The 15775-nt window shown below is 37.9% G+C and overlaps 1 long non-coding RNA gene across 1 annotated transcript in view; it reads right to left on the bottom strand.

Annotated features, from left to right (window-relative positions):
• The window catches only part of LOC144581611 (uncharacterized), a 192050-nt gene that overhangs the window by 93994 nt on the left and 82281 nt on the right, over window positions 1–15775 (bottom strand). The window contains exon 3 of the long non-coding RNA XR_013532658.1: window positions 14631–14770. This is a non-coding gene — a long non-coding RNA (uncharacterized LOC144581611). The remainder of the gene's footprint in view (window positions 1–14630; window positions 14771–15775) is intronic.

Raw genomic sequence — 15775 nt, 5'->3', positions numbered from 1 at the left:
AATGATATACCAGGGTGCACATCGGTTACTAGAATGTTGCACTTTCAGAGGTGGCAGAAGCTAGATCAACCCTGATAAGCAGGGCCATAGTTACTGGGCACATGCATAGCCTTTGTCTCTACTGTGGTGACCAGCTGGTTCATGTGTTCACTGTATCAGTACTGAGGTGGTTGTTGACAAAGGCTGGCTATAGTCAGTTGCCCAAGACATTTTGTCCACTTGAGTGTTTAGTGCCTTTTCTATTATGAATAATTTATGGTTAGCATTAATGTGTGATACAAAGAACTTCCCCTTTGTGCCCCTCCCTTATGCTCATCCACATGCCTCTACTCTAGACCTTCTTGCCTCTGATATTACAAGCTTTCTTATTCCACGTCCCTGACAAGCTGTCCAGGTCATTTGCTGCTGACCATGTGCCTATGTATATTCTAAACATGCTTTGTCCAATAACATAGCCACTAGTCACATGAGGCTATTGAACACTTGAAATGTGAGGATTCAAATTGCAATGTGTTATAGATGTAAAATACAAATGACACATAAAACCTATCATGAAACAATGTAAAATATCTTGTTAATTTAAAAATATTCATTATATGTTAAATGATAATAATATTTTGGGCATATTAAGTTAAATACTTCCTGTAAAGTGCAGTTACTAGAAAATTAAAACTCAAATGTGGAGCTCGCATTTGTGGCTCACGTGACATTTTTTATTAGACAGCTTTGTTGTATCCATACAAAGCAGACGGCCAGTTTCACTACCTTTGCCAATTTCTTTCAAGACCATTTTTGAGTAGGGCTGTGATACAGCTTGTAATAGTTTTGGTTTTTATAGTTACTGAACATATCCATCCAGAATACAAACTCAGACCTTTTTAAGCTCTTTAAGGTAATTGCATAGGATTTTCCATTTATCTATTACTATGCACTAAGAAAGAGGCATTGATGCAGCGTGAGGGGTAACATGAGTCTGAGCTTCTGCAGCTTACTTATGCTTGGCCTTCTCTCCTTGTTCCTGGATGTACTATTTTCATGTTGTGATAGATTTTGCTAGGCTTGCCTGACTTTTTGACTTGGTGTAGGATAAACACATGTAAAAGCAATAACAAATACACCTTTAGAATTACCCTGAATGGCAGATACACCTGAATGTGTGTTTTAAGTTAGAGAATCTGGGAATGGCCAACCCTGAAATTCATTCCTTGACATCTGAGCACCTGTCCTGTAGAACAAGGGCCATACAGGGGGCTGAGGCCAGGGAACAAGGGCCATACAGGGGACTGAGTTTGGATTGGGTGAAGGTTGCCAGGTGGAGGTCATTAAAGGGAGAGTGTTAAGTGAAAATGCTATATAAACAGCACACTGTTTGTAAGCCTCTGCAGTTTTCCTGCCCAGCCTGCCACCACTGGGCCATGTGGTTATCTTGTCCAGCCTACTGCCACTGGACAATACGTAAGGTGGATATGTTGTCTAGCACTCCCACCACTGGACTCTACCCCTAGTATGTAAGCCCTTAATATCACTCTACATCTCATTTTCTGGCTCTGGGTCTCTTCTTCAGCCTCTTGAAATTGGCGCCTTCCCAATTGAGGCTAATAGAGATTGAGCACATTTAGTAGTCCAACAGTACAGTTACAGCTACATAGTCACTTGGTCTCCCTATGTTCTAGCATTCCATCATTACCAGGGCCCAGTAGCATGCCAGAGGCTGTTTTCCTAATAATGTATAACTCTCCACTGCAGATGTTACGGCCTTGCTCCAAAATCCCAGGAGCCTGCTTTGTGATTCTCTCAATGGCACTTGCCATAAAATACACATTGCCTTTTTTCCCAGTACTAGTCCCTCCAGTACCATAGGTTCTGCTGGATAGAATGGTCCAAGTGGCGACACTGCTTTCATCACAGTGTATACCTTCTGCAGAGGCTTATCCTGCTATAGGCTCCACGCAAAGCTAGTAGCCTTCCATGACAATCATATATGGGCTGGAATAGTATTTCTAAGCCTCCAGAACACAAAGAAGGCTTCCAGATATTGTGCTTCCTTCTTCATGATAGGAAATGTAATATTAAGTAATTTTGTCTTCTGCTTTAAGAGGGGACCACTGGCACCACTGACCAGTGGACTCCTAAAAACTTTTGAAATGATACAGACTGAAATCTTCATAGGGATTATCTTTACCTTCTGGAATACATAAATCTCACCAGGGCCTCCAACATGCAAATGACCTTTTGCTTGTACTTGCTGACCAGCATGATGTTATTGACATCATGGATCTATATGATGTTTTGTAGAATATCTGTTTGATCCAGATCTCTTGGGATAAAATTATAACAGACGATAAGATAGGCCACAGTATAAACACAAATTCGTTCTTATCAGCTGTACATGCAAACAGTTTCTAATCCTTTTTCTGATTTGGTGGAGAAAAATATGGCATTCATTAGATCAGGGATCAAAACTATGTTCCTGAGGCCATATTAATCTGCTGTAGTGACAAAACCATATATGCTTGGCAGTTGTGGTTGGGGTTAACTTTTATTTGGTTGAGCTCATGATACACAGTTATTCTCCATTATCCATATAGTTTCTGAAGGGTCTATACAAGTGAATCAAATGGGAATATAAATACTATCCTGCATTCTTTAGATTTTTTAATGTGGCACAAATGTTACATTTGTTTTACTGTGCAGATTCAAATGTGTGAGTGGACACTTTCAAAGGATTCTGCTTGGAATTATAGACAAGAATGACTGTTATCCCAAAGGATAAGGACCCAATGTGCCTTTGTATGTCAGGAAACATTATATATTAAAGGATTGGAGAAATGACCCCTAGGTTAGTCTGTGGACCCAATGGACTCACTGGACTTTGGCCAAGTTCCCGTTTTTAACCTAGCTTCCAAATGCCCCAACTCTACCAGATGCAAAATAGTGACACTTTTGGTCTTCAGGCATCATAGCCATCTTGGACTCTATACCAAAATTTTCTAATATTATGTTATTCCTTCTGACTCAGTATACAATCCCACAAATAATGACTGCAGGTCTTGAGGAAGAAATGGGAAAATTATTACAGTGTTTATATTTACTTGACATGTTGTCATAGAGCTCTTTCCCCTGGGGACCTAGAAATTTTTAGTCAATAGATCCTGGGCCTGAAATCTAGCTCAGATCCAGAAATGAAGCAAAAAATTATAAATTTTAATTGGGGAAATTGCTCAGTCATTAATGGCTTCTTTAGATTGCACATGTAGTTCCTTTGTTGGATTTCCATTTATTTTGTTCCTAGACTGTTGTGATCTATTAATCATCTTTATTACTCTCTACAGGTGAGGCTCACTTAGCTGACACTCAGACTTGTTGATCCTTATCATAATTAAAACTCACTAACATCTAGTGATTAAGGACACCATCTGACTGCTATTATTTTGGGATTCTATCAAATTCATGTCTATCGGTGAGTCAAGTCCTATACAGCCTTGCCTATTACCCCACCCTACAGAGTAGAGCCATCACTGAACTTAGCGGTGGTGTTGCTCCCTCTCCAGTGCATTCCTGGTGGCCTCTGTGAGTGGTATAACTTCTAAATTATGGTTCCTCCTGTGGAGTGTAATATTCTGGTGGGTCTTCGGCCTTATGTAATATTTCTACTCCAGAAGGTTCACTTCTCTGAGACTTTTAATTTCTTCTGTCTTCATAGTCATTCTACCACTTAAACTTATTCAGCGTGAGCTAATTCTTTTTATAGACTAGCAGACACTCTGGTAGAAAGCTAGCACTGCCTCTGGGATTCTTATTAGGGTGTTAAATCCTTCAGTCCAAGAGAAAACCAAGTCAACAAATGTCTGTTATACAGTCTAACAGTCTAGCCTCCTTAATTTGACATTTTGAAAATCCAGTACTATGGAACATGCTTGCTAGAACTTGCAGCTGCTTCGGCACATAGTCTTTCTCCTCCCTCATCGGACCTAGCACTTACCTGGATGGATTATGCTCCTATGTAACTCTCATAAAGGGCTTGTTAGCCAGAAGAGGCAAGCAGTCTTTAAAGGAGCACATTTTTCCCTTTGAGGGGAAAGTCTTCTGAACTGTCTTCTCAGATGGGGCGAGAGCTGGCTCTTAATGGGGATTGGTGTCCCAATTGCAAAAATTGTGAAAGTTCAGATAAATATTGGAAATCAGATCTTTGGAAATAGATTTGAGAATAGTTTTCAGAGTACAAGTTACAACCAAACATTCCCATTCCATGTGTCAGATTCCTAGGTTTCCCAGACATGTCTTGATTAAGTAGTCAACCATCTTCGGAGTTCAACCACTAATTCTCAAATCTTGGACTTGATTTTCAGTTTTTCTCTGCTGGCAGAATTGATGAGATGAGGATTTCTTTGTAAGCATCAAAAGCTTCTCTGTGTTTATGCTCTCAGCTTATCAATATCAAACTGTAACTTAGCAACAACTATCCAATCCTAATATTCATGTATTTATTATTTTCTTCATATATTTCTAATTCCTGGATTATGACACCTTGATACTGAATTCTCTGCCATAGGCAGGATATTCCAGCTCCCCATCAATAAGCATTTTAACAACTGTCCCATATAGTAAAATGGGTCAGTTGATTATGACCTGCCATTGGACATGAGCTCTTCACTGTTGTCTGCAATGTTATTGAGTCCACAAATTACATTTTACTATGTGATGTTTTGGTTTACTCTTGGTCCCAACCCACAGTTTGGTTTTTCCAAAAAGAAGACTCTAAGATGGAACTAGAAATAAAAAAAAATATTGGGGAGTAACACCTGTGAAAGAAATAGGGCACAAATGGCATTCCACCAGGGTACCATCAGCTTTAATACACACCTGAGAAACTGTCTACCAAAGTTATAAATTCTGATTAAGTCTCATTTATCAATGTATTCTTTTATTACTTGGGCATTTGCTGTCACATCTAAGAAGCTATTTCCTAACCCAAGATAAGAAGTATTTCCTATGTTATCTTCTAAGAGTTTTATAATTTAACTTTTATATTTAAATATATGACCTATTAGATATTATTTTTTGCATATGATGTTAGGTAGAATCCAAATCAATGTTTTTGTATTCTCAGTACATTTTGCAGTTATTTGTAAGAACTTTAGGCAACTTTAGACTCCCTAGACTACCACACAATAATGGTGGGAGACTTCAACATCAATATTGGATGGATCGATGAGACAGAAGATTGATGGGGATGTCCAGGACTTGAATTCAGATACAGAACAAGTAAACTTGATAGGCATTTATAGAGCTCTCCACTTTAAATACATAAGGTGTACATTCTTGTCAGTGCCACATCGCACCTACTCATAGGTTTAAATGAAATATTGATTGGCCATTATTAAGCACAATTATTGGCATAAAAGAGGTTTTCAATACCCATTTTTAGAAGCAGCATTCCCATTCTCTCTCCCTCTTTTTCTTCCTCTTTCTTCCTCTACTTTACTCATCTTTTTCTTTCTTTCCTTCTCTCCTTTCTAAAAAAAAAAAAGTTAAATGCCGTCTGTAGTTGATGAATCAGACATGCCCCATGTCAGGTTCCATCAATAGCAAAGAAGGTTATCACTTCCTCTCTCACTGCTTAAATAAGTTTAACTTGAAAAAGAAAAAAGAAAAGAAAAGAGAACTTAAGGCAAGAAAGAAGGAAGAATTAGGTTGGTTCAAGGCCACCTGAAAACTGTCCTTCAATAGGTCTACTTTAATTTATTTTAGCAATGCTTCACAGTTTTCAGAGTATACGTTTTGTGCTTCTTATAAGTGTCCTAAGTATTTTTTTTCTTTTTGATGATATTGCAAGTAAAAGTATTTTCTTATTTCATTTTTGAATTGTTTAAATTTTGTTGTTCAGATTGCTAGTGTTTTTTTAGTCTGATTAACTCTACTTTTTGATTGAAGTATTACTTACCATCTGTTGGATATCATTTCCTTACTGCAATAAGGTTTTTTCCTATGCACTCCCCTTTTGCTGTTATTTTTAAATATATTATATTTCTATGTTATAAACTAAAAACAATTGCATAATATTGTTTTATTCAATTTCTTTTCAGGTCAGTTAAGACAATAAAAGAAGTGTGTATTTATACTGTCTTATAATTTCATTCACTTACTTTCAGCATGAAGAATTTTTTTTTTAGTACTTATACTAAGGTTAGTCTGCTAACAACAAATTCTCCATATTTTTGTACATCTAGAAATCCCTTTATTTTGTCTTCATTTATGAAAATCAGTTTTGCTTGATATAAGATTCTGGGTTGACAGTTTTGTTTTCTTTCAGCATTTTGAATATGTCATTACACTGACTTCTGGCCTCCATGATTTCTGATAGAATTTAGCTGTTACTCTTACTTTGCTTTACTTGCATGCTACAAGCTGTAATTTTATTGCTGCTTTCTTCTTGTCTTTGTGTTGTAACATTTTTTTATATTGTGTCTAAGTATGTATCTCTTTGCATCTATCTTAGATTTTGTTGAGCTTCTTGAATGTGTCAACTAATTTGTAACATCAAACTTGGAAAGTTTTCTGTCACTATTTCCTTTAGCATATTTTCTTCTTTATTCTTTCCTCACTCTCCTTCTGGTACTCCCCTTACACATATGTTGCTATACTTAAAGATGTCTGATATTTCTTGTTGCTCTGTTTATTTTTCATTATTTTTTTTATTCCTGTCCTTCAAATTCTCAAATATATTGATCCATTGTTAAGTTCATGGAACTTTTTTTTAGTTCAAATCTGTGGATCCTGTCTACTGAATTTTTATTGGGGTCATTGTACATTTTTCCTACAGAATTACCATGTAATTCTTTTTAAACTTTCTGTTTGTTGATATTCTACATTTAATGAGATATTTTCTTTTCTTTTCTTTTTTTTTTTTGAGACAGAGTTTCACTCTTGTTACCCAGGCTGGAGTGCAATGGCGCGATCTCGGCTCACCGCAACCTCCGCCTCCTTGGTTCGGGCAATTCTCCTGCCTTTCAGCCTCCTGAGTAGCTGGGATTATAGGCACGCACCACCATGCCCAGCTAATTTTTTGTATTTTTAGTTGATACGGGGTTTCACCATGTTGACCAGGATGGTCTCGATCTCTTGACCTTGTGATCCACCCACCTCGGCCTCCCAAAGTGCTGGAATTACAGGTGAGATATTTTCATAATATCTTTCTTTACTTCTTTAAAAATACTTTCCTTTAGTTCTTTGAATTTATTCATAATGGCTTCTTTAATATCTCATTTGTTAATTAGCTCAAGATGGATTAATGACTTAAATGTAAAACCCCAAACTTAAAGACCCTGGAAGACAACCTCGGCAATACCATTTAGGACATAGGAAGAGGCAGAGATTTCATAATGAACTCACCTAAGACAATTGCAACCAAAGCAAAAATTGACAAATAGGATCTCATTAAACTAATGAGCTTCTGCACAGCAAAAGAAACAATTAACAGAGTAAACTATCAACAGAGACAATCTACAGAACAGGAGAAACATTTTGCAAACTATGCATCCAACAAAGGTCTAATATCCAGCATTTCCATAAGGACCTTAAACAAATTTAAAGAATTAATCCTGTAAAAATGTAGGCAAAGGACATGAACAGACACTTCTCAAAAGAAGATACACATGTGGCAATAATGATGTGAAAAAAAGAAGCTCAACATCACTGATCATTAGAAAAAGGCAGATCAAAACCACAATGATATTCCATGTCACACCAGTCAGAATGACTATTACTTAAAAGTGAAAAAAATAACATGCTGGTAAGGTTGTGAAGGAAAAAGGAACACTCATACACTATTGGTGGGAGTGTAAATTAGTTCAACCACTATTGGAAATAGTGTGTTGATTTCTCAAAGACCTCAAGACAGAAATACCATTTAACCTAGGAATCCCATACCCAAAGGAATACTAATCATCATATTATAAAGACACATGCATGTGTTTGTTCATTGCAGCACTCTTCACAAAATCAAAGTCATAGAATCAACCTAAATGCTCACCAATGATATACTGGATCAAGAAAATGTGCTACATATTCACCATGGAAGTCTATGCAGCCATAAAAAAAAAGTGAGATTAAGTCCTTTGCGGGGACATGGATGGAGTTGGAGTATGGGAAAAAATCCTTAGCAAACTAATGGAGGAGCAGAAAACAAAATTCCACTTGTTCTCACTTATGAAGTGTAGCTAAATGATTAGAACACATAGACACATAGAGAGAAACAACATACACTGGGGCCTATTGAAGGGTGGAAGGTGGAAGAAGGGAGAAAATCAGGAAAAATAACTAATGGGTACTAGACTTAATACATGAGTGATGAAATTATCTGTACAACAAACCCCCATGACACACGCTAACCTATGTCATAAACCTGCAAACAAATAAACTTGTATACCTGAACTTAAAATATGAGTTAAAAAATAGTCTATTTCACCAGGCACAGAGGCTCACACCTGTAATCTCATGAGGTGAACAGATCACCTGAGGTCAGGAGTTGAGACCAGCCTGGCCAACATGGTGAAACCCCGTCTCCCCTAAAAATACAAAAATTAGCCAGGCATGGTGGTGCATGCCTGTAGTCCCAGCTACTCAGGAGGATGAGGCAGGAGAATCGCTTGAATCTGGGAGGTGAAGGTTGCAGCAAGCTGAGATTGTGCCACTGCACTCCAGCTTGGGTGATAGCGTGAGACTCTGCCTCAAAAGAAAAATGAAGTCTTATTTTTAACTCAAAATCTGGTTGCTTTTATGAACAATTTATATTGCTTGATATTTTCTTCACTGTATTGTCATACCAAGTTGGGTTTTTGTTTTTTTGCAGGTCTTATAATTTTTGTTGGAAACTCAATATTTTAGATAACATATTATAAAAATTCTGTATACTGATTCCCACCTCCAACTTCAGGTCTTCCTATTGTTACTCTTTGTTTATTGGTGCAGTTACTTGGATAAACTACTTCAGTGAAGACTTCTTCTTTCCTTCACTTACCCACTAAGTGTGAAGTCTCTGATGTTACTCCACAGAGAGTACAATCTTAGGCATGCAGTCACTCTTGAATGACAGTGGTTTTAGCAAGCCTCTCTGTCTCTTTCCTTGATCTCCCTATTAGTCTCTGTCTCTGGATCACTCCCAGATGTTGACAGCTAATCGCTTCATTTTTAATTTTTTTGGACAATACCTTGGGGAATAAATTGTATGACAGTCTGATCAAATTAAGTTTGGGTCCTTTTGCAAGAACAGTTTTAGAGGCCTATGTTTGATTTTTTTTTCTTATACTAAAGAACTCTTCATAATGATCTTTTCTCTGGTTCTTGCTAGTAAACCAGCTGACCTATAGCTTAGCCTATTTCTTTCCTGGACTATCATCCTCATCTTAATTGGGTACCACCTAAATGTCCATGTTTCTGAGAGCACTGTTAGCTTGAACTTCCTCACATTTTATATTAAATAATGTTAGTCCCCTTGGGAAGTGCATCAGACCTCTTTGTTGTTGTGCTCTGTCTCTCCTCTTTGGAAAAGTCTCTTAACCACTATTTGATTGGGGATGAAGATAATGACCAACTTCTCTCAGAGTAACATCCCTGTTTGCAAGCAGAGTGCTGGGTGAGTGCAGTCACCTTTCAGTCTTCCTAGCTTGCCTCTTCTGGTGTAAAACCTCTGTCCTAGTAGCTAGCCGGAATGAGTACAGTCTGACACAGTATTCTCTATTTGCCGTGAATGAGGTAGAGCCTCCATCCTATGAGTGAGACCTGTGTGGGAAAGAGGATCCCTCAACCTTCTGGCCACACTTGCTTTGAATTGTAGCATCTGTGGCACAAAGCTGCAGGGAGAGGGGAATGAGAAATTATGATGGTCTGCCCTAACTGGGACATCTTCTTTCCTGGGAGATAAAGAGAGAAGGAGCCCCGTATTCTCGACCAGATTTTCATTTAGCAGGAATTCTGTCTTGTTGAGCTGAGAGAGGGAGTAAAGCAGCAATGGCTGCAAGAAACAAACCTCTCAAACACCGAACTTGAAAGGAATGGGTGATATATTCGGCCAGGAGCAAGGTGGCATATCTGCCTAACAGCCAAGCTCCTCTAACAAAGAAAGTTTCTGCCCTTATATAGGCTTACAGCTCTGGAAATTACATTGAAAGGCTCTTGGGCTTAAATCTCTAGAATTTACATGTGAAAGCGTCTTGGGCCATGGAGTAGGTGTGGGGTATAGTGACTTATGTGGGGCTTGGATCCTGCTTAAGTAAAAACAATGCCTTCCAGAAAGATTCCTCCATACCATGCCTGCAATTTATAGGAGGGTGATTAAAGGTGGTGCCAGGTCTGCCAGCCTTTACTTCTCCTATTGAAATGGAATGTGGAAGTCAAGTGGGGATGATCTTAGATGCTTAAGGATAATTAAGGGTCTCCTCCCTCAGGAGAAAGGAATGAATCATTGCTCATGTGCACAGACTATTGCTGTTCTCATGGAGACTTGTTCGATTGTTTTTGAATAAATGTTTCATTTATTCAATAGTTGTAGACAATTTCCATTCCAAAAAAAGCCTAAATGGTTGTTGTTTTGTGGTGGTTTCACTGGGGGGAGGGTCTACAGAGCCCCTAATACCTCTACTGAAGTGGATTATCCTTAGAACTTACTTAATGGAGACTGTAAAAATACAACTTACATTTTCCATTTTTCATGGTTCAAATATATGGTCTATAGTTTAAAAAATAAGAGTAAGAAAAAATATATATTCTTTAACTCAAAAGGTAAAATTTTCTCTTGACTTGATTAACATTATTTAATATTTGCCCTGTGGCATAAATATTTTATCATTTTAAAAATGTGGAAATGTTGATGGCATTTTATGACATGATAAATTACTTTTTAGTAGTGGAGAAGCTTTTAGTTTTGAGAGGCATCAGGAAAAGAAAACATTTTAACATATTTTTAAATTTACACAAAACTAGATCTGTCACGTCTCAAAATTAACCTTAAACTGTTCTTTTGCTTTTGATAAAATCCATGTCACCACTTGAATTTCTTATGTTATTATATGAAATATTAAATATATTTAGAAGTAACTATGATTCTACTTTCTTATATTTAAGTTTGTCATTTAACATATTTCCTGCATGACTCATTTACTTTTCACTGGAAACGGGAAGTTAGGATAATGCCAGTTTCCCCAAAACCTACCCAGCCTATGCTTCCCTAAAACTTAGTATGTGTAAGCACATACGCACATATAAGTGCCATGGTTTATGAAAATAGAAAATTCAGGCAATTTGTTTCTATTCATATCATCAAAACACTTTCTCCCTGTTGAAGTATTTGGACATAGAAAGCATGTATTTTCATTTAAAATGTGTTTGAATGTACTTTGACTACGACTTATTGAAAAGCCAAACTTTAAACCATATGTTAATAAATAAGAATACAGATCACACAGAGGATATTGCTCATAAAACAAAATTTGGTGGCCATTTTTACTCCATTTGTTTGCTAAACATGTCTTATGACTCCAAATTTATTCTAATTGCTTAATATATTTTGCTAGCTGAAATAACCCAAGGGGAAAAAGATGTATTATGTTTTGTGAACTATACAATAATGCTATAACTGTAATTATTTTTGTTTCAATATGGTTTGATTGTGTCTTATGGGAATATCCCCTATTTTTTTCAGAGTTAGAATTATATAATTATAATTAGCAATTTAGAATAATCAATGACTAGTCATGTAAATTTGAACAAGATATCTCTTAGCCTCAGTTTCCTCATATATAAAATTGGGAAAATTCTACCTATCTGGCATGATTAACCGTGAGAATATATGTGACACCAGGCACAGTGTCTGGCACTTAGTAGGAACTCAATAAAGTTAAGCTCTTCTCCTTTCATTTAAGCAAAACAGAAGTCTACTAGTGAAATAAATTTGGTTTAAAATCATTGGAAAATTTTTCACATTAATTAATACTTCCACAGTTTAGGAATTAAATCATAATTTTGACAGATGAAATTAATATAGATGTGCTTTTAATTTTATAGTAGCAGAATATGTTGCCTTCTTCTAGGGAGTTAGGGCAGGTATCAGACAAAATATCATATGGTTGTGTACATTCTATAGATAATTCCAAATAAACAGTTTCAAAAATAATTTTGAGAACATTTTTGGAGCATTCTTGGATTGCTTGGTAGCATTCTTGGAAGCATCACAGAATCTGTGTCAAAATGGAGACTTTTCAAAATGGAGTGAGTGACCATAAGATACAATATCTGGTTGTGTGAAAGTGTGTATCACTTTCCCATTTATTCCCTCTCTCTCCTGCTCCACTATGTGAAGACGATGCTTGCTTTCTCTTCACTTTCTGGCATAATTTTAAGTTTTTTGAGGCCATTCCAGAAGCGGAAGCCTGTATAGCCTGCAGAACCCTGAGCTGATTAAATCTCTTTTCTTTATAAAATACCCAGTCTCATATATGTCTTTATAGCAGTGTAAGAACTGACAAGTACAGAAAATTGGTACCAGAGAAGTGGGGCATTGCTATAAATATACCTGAAAATGTGGAAGCAACTTTGAAACTGGGTAACAGGCAGAGGTTGGAGCAGTTTAGAGGGCTTAGAAGAGGAGGGGAAGATGAGGGAAAGTTCTGAACCTCATAGAAACTTGTTGAATGGTTTTGATGGAAATGGTGATAGTGATATGGACAGAGAAGGCCAAGCTGATGAAGTCTCAAATGGAGATGAGGAGCTTACTGGGAAATGGAACAAAGATTACTCTTGCTAGGCTTTAGCAAAGAGACTGGCAGCCTTGTGCCCTGGTGTAGAGTTCTGTGGAACTCTGAACTTGAGAGAGATTATTTAGAGTATCTAGTAGAAGAAATTTCTAAGCAGCAAACTGTTCAACATGTAGCCTGGCTGCTTCTAAAATCCTGCACTACTTTGCATAAAAAAAAGAAATGACCTGAAACTGGTACTTAAAAGGGAAGCATAGCATGAAAGTTTGAAAAATGTGCCTGTCAGGCCATGTGGTAGAAAAGAAAAACCTATTTCAGGGGAATAATTCAAGCCAACTGCAGAAATTTGCATAAGTGAAGAGGATCTGAATGTCTGTAGCCAAGACAATGGGGAAAATGCCTCAAAGGCATTTCAGAGACTTTCCTGTCATCCCCTCCCATAACAGGCCCAGAAGCCCAGGAGGGAAACAGTTTTATGGGCCAGGCTCTAGGCCTTGTTGCTCTGTGCAGCCTCAGAACATGGCACCCTGTGTCCTAACTGCTCCAGCTCCAGTGAAGGCTAAAAGGGGCCAAGGTACAGCTCAGACCACTGCTCCAGGGGGTGCATCCAGGATCTGCCAAGACTTCCATGTGGTGTTAAACCTATGGGTATGCAGAGGGCAAGAGCTGAGGCTTGGGAGCCTCTGCCTAGATTTTAGAGGGTGTATGGAAATGCTTGGATGTCCAGGCAGTGTCTGCTGTGGGGATGGAGTCCTCATGCAGAACTCTAATAAGGCACTGCAGAGGGGACATGTGGAGTTTTGGAGACTCCACACAGAGTCCCCAATGGTGCACTGCCTGGTGGAGCTGTTGAAGGAGGGCCACTGTTCTCTAGATCCCAGATCCACTGACAGTTTGCACTGTTTGCCTGGAAAAGCTGCAGACACTCAACTCCAGCCCTTGAAAGCATCCAGGAGGGCAGGTGTATTCTGCAAAGTCATAGGAATGGAGCTTCCCAAGGCCATGAGATTCCACTTTTTGCATCACTGTCACCTGGATGTGAGACATGGATTCAAAGAAGATCATTTTGGAGCTTTAAGGTTTAATGACTGTCCTATTGGATTTCAGAATTGCGTGAAGCCTGTGGCCGTTTTGTTTTGACCAATTTCTCCTGTTTTGAATGAATGTACTTACACAATGCCTGTACCCTCATTGTATCTAGAAAGTAACTAACTTGATTTAGGCTTTACAGGCTTATAGACAGATGGGACCTTCCTTGTCTCAGATGAAATTCTGGACTTGAACTTTTGAGTTAATGCTGGAATGAGTTAAGATTTGGGGGGAATGTTAGGAAGGCATGACTGCATTTTGAAATGTGAGAGAGACATGATATTTGGGAGAGGCCAGGGGTGAAATAATATAGTTTGGCTCTGTGTGTGTCCCTACCAAATCTCATGTTGAATTATAATCCTCAGTGTTGGGTGAAGGACCTGGTGGTATTGGATCATGGGGATGGATTTTCCCCTTTCTGTTCTTGTGATAGTGAGTAAGTAGTCATGAAATCTGATTGTTTAAAAGTGTGTAGCACTTATCACTTCACCCTCTCCTGCACCACCATGTAAAGATGGTGCTTGCTTCCCTTCCTTCATCTTTTGCTATGATTGTAAGTTTCCCGAGGCCTCCCCATAACCAGAAACCTGTACAGCCTACAAAACTGTGAGCTGATTAAACTTCTTTTTCTTTATGAACTGCCTCATCTCAAGCATGTTGTTATAGCAGTATGAGGACTGACTAATACAGTAGCTATTCATTCAAAATACACCTTTTATAACAGAATAAAATTAGCACTAATTTTGAGTTAAATTTTTCATGGAATTCTACCAAACTTTTCTTTTTACTCACATCCTAGGGGCTTTGAACAAGAGAAATCATTTCTTTTTCACTCTTCATGTTCATCTTGGGTAAACTGGAGATTCTCATGTGTGTATTTCTCCATAGCATTCCAGGCTTAACAGGAGCACTGTCTGGAAAGTTACCAGGTGCTGTATCAGAGGAAAAGCAAGAGCATTGTTATTGCTGTACCTTTATATCTACATACTCAGTGTTGCTTACAGATGACATTTTTACAATTTTACTTTAAGTTCTGAGATACATGTGCAGAATGTGAAGGTCTGTTACATAGGTATACATGTGCTATGGTGGTTTGCTCTACCTGTCAACCCATCATCTAGGTTTAAAGGCCCATATTCATTAGGTATTTGTCCTAAGGCTGTCCTACCCCTTGCACCCCCAAACCCCAGCAGGCCCAAGTGTGTGATGTTCTTCTCCCTGTGTCCATGTGTCTTCATTTTTCAACTCCCACTTATAAGTGAGAATGTGCAGTGTTTAGTTTTCTGTTCCTGGGTTAGTTTGCTGAGATTGATGGCTTCCAGCTTCATCCATGTCCTTGCAAAGGACATTAACTCATTCTTTTTTATGACTGCAGAGAATTCCATGGTGTATATGTGCCACATTTTCTTTATCCGGTCTGTCATTGATAAACATTTGGATTGGTTCCAAGTCTTTGCTATTGTAAATAGTGCTGCAATAAACATACATGTGAATATGTCTCTATAGTAGAATGATTCATAATCCTTTGGGTACATACCCAGTAACAGAATTGCTGGGTCAATTGATATTCTGGTCTGAGTTTTCTTGAGGAATTGCCATACTATCTTCCATAATGGTTGAACTAATCTATACACCCACCAACAGTGTAAAAGCCTTTCTATTTTTCCACAGCCTCAGCAAAATCTGTTTCCTGACTTTTTAATAATCACCATTCTAACTGGCGTGAGATGGTATCTTATTGTGGTTTTGATTTATATTTCTCTAATGACCACTGATGATGAGCTTTTTTTCTTTCCTTTTTTTCTCATATAAATTTTATTTATTTATTTATTTTTAATTGTACCTTAAGTTCCGGGGTACATGTGCAGATCTGAAAGGATTGTTGTGTAGGTACACACATGCCATAGTGGTTTGCTCTCTCCATCCCCGCACCACCT

Source organism: Callithrix jacchus, chromosome 2 (genome assembly GCF_049354715.1).
Source record: "Callithrix jacchus isolate 240 chromosome 2, calJac240_pri, whole genome shotgun sequence".
Classification (NCBI taxonomy): domain Eukaryota; kingdom Metazoa; phylum Chordata; class Mammalia; order Primates; family Cebidae; genus Callithrix; species Callithrix jacchus.
This window is presented reverse-complemented; position numbering and strand designations above follow the sequence as displayed.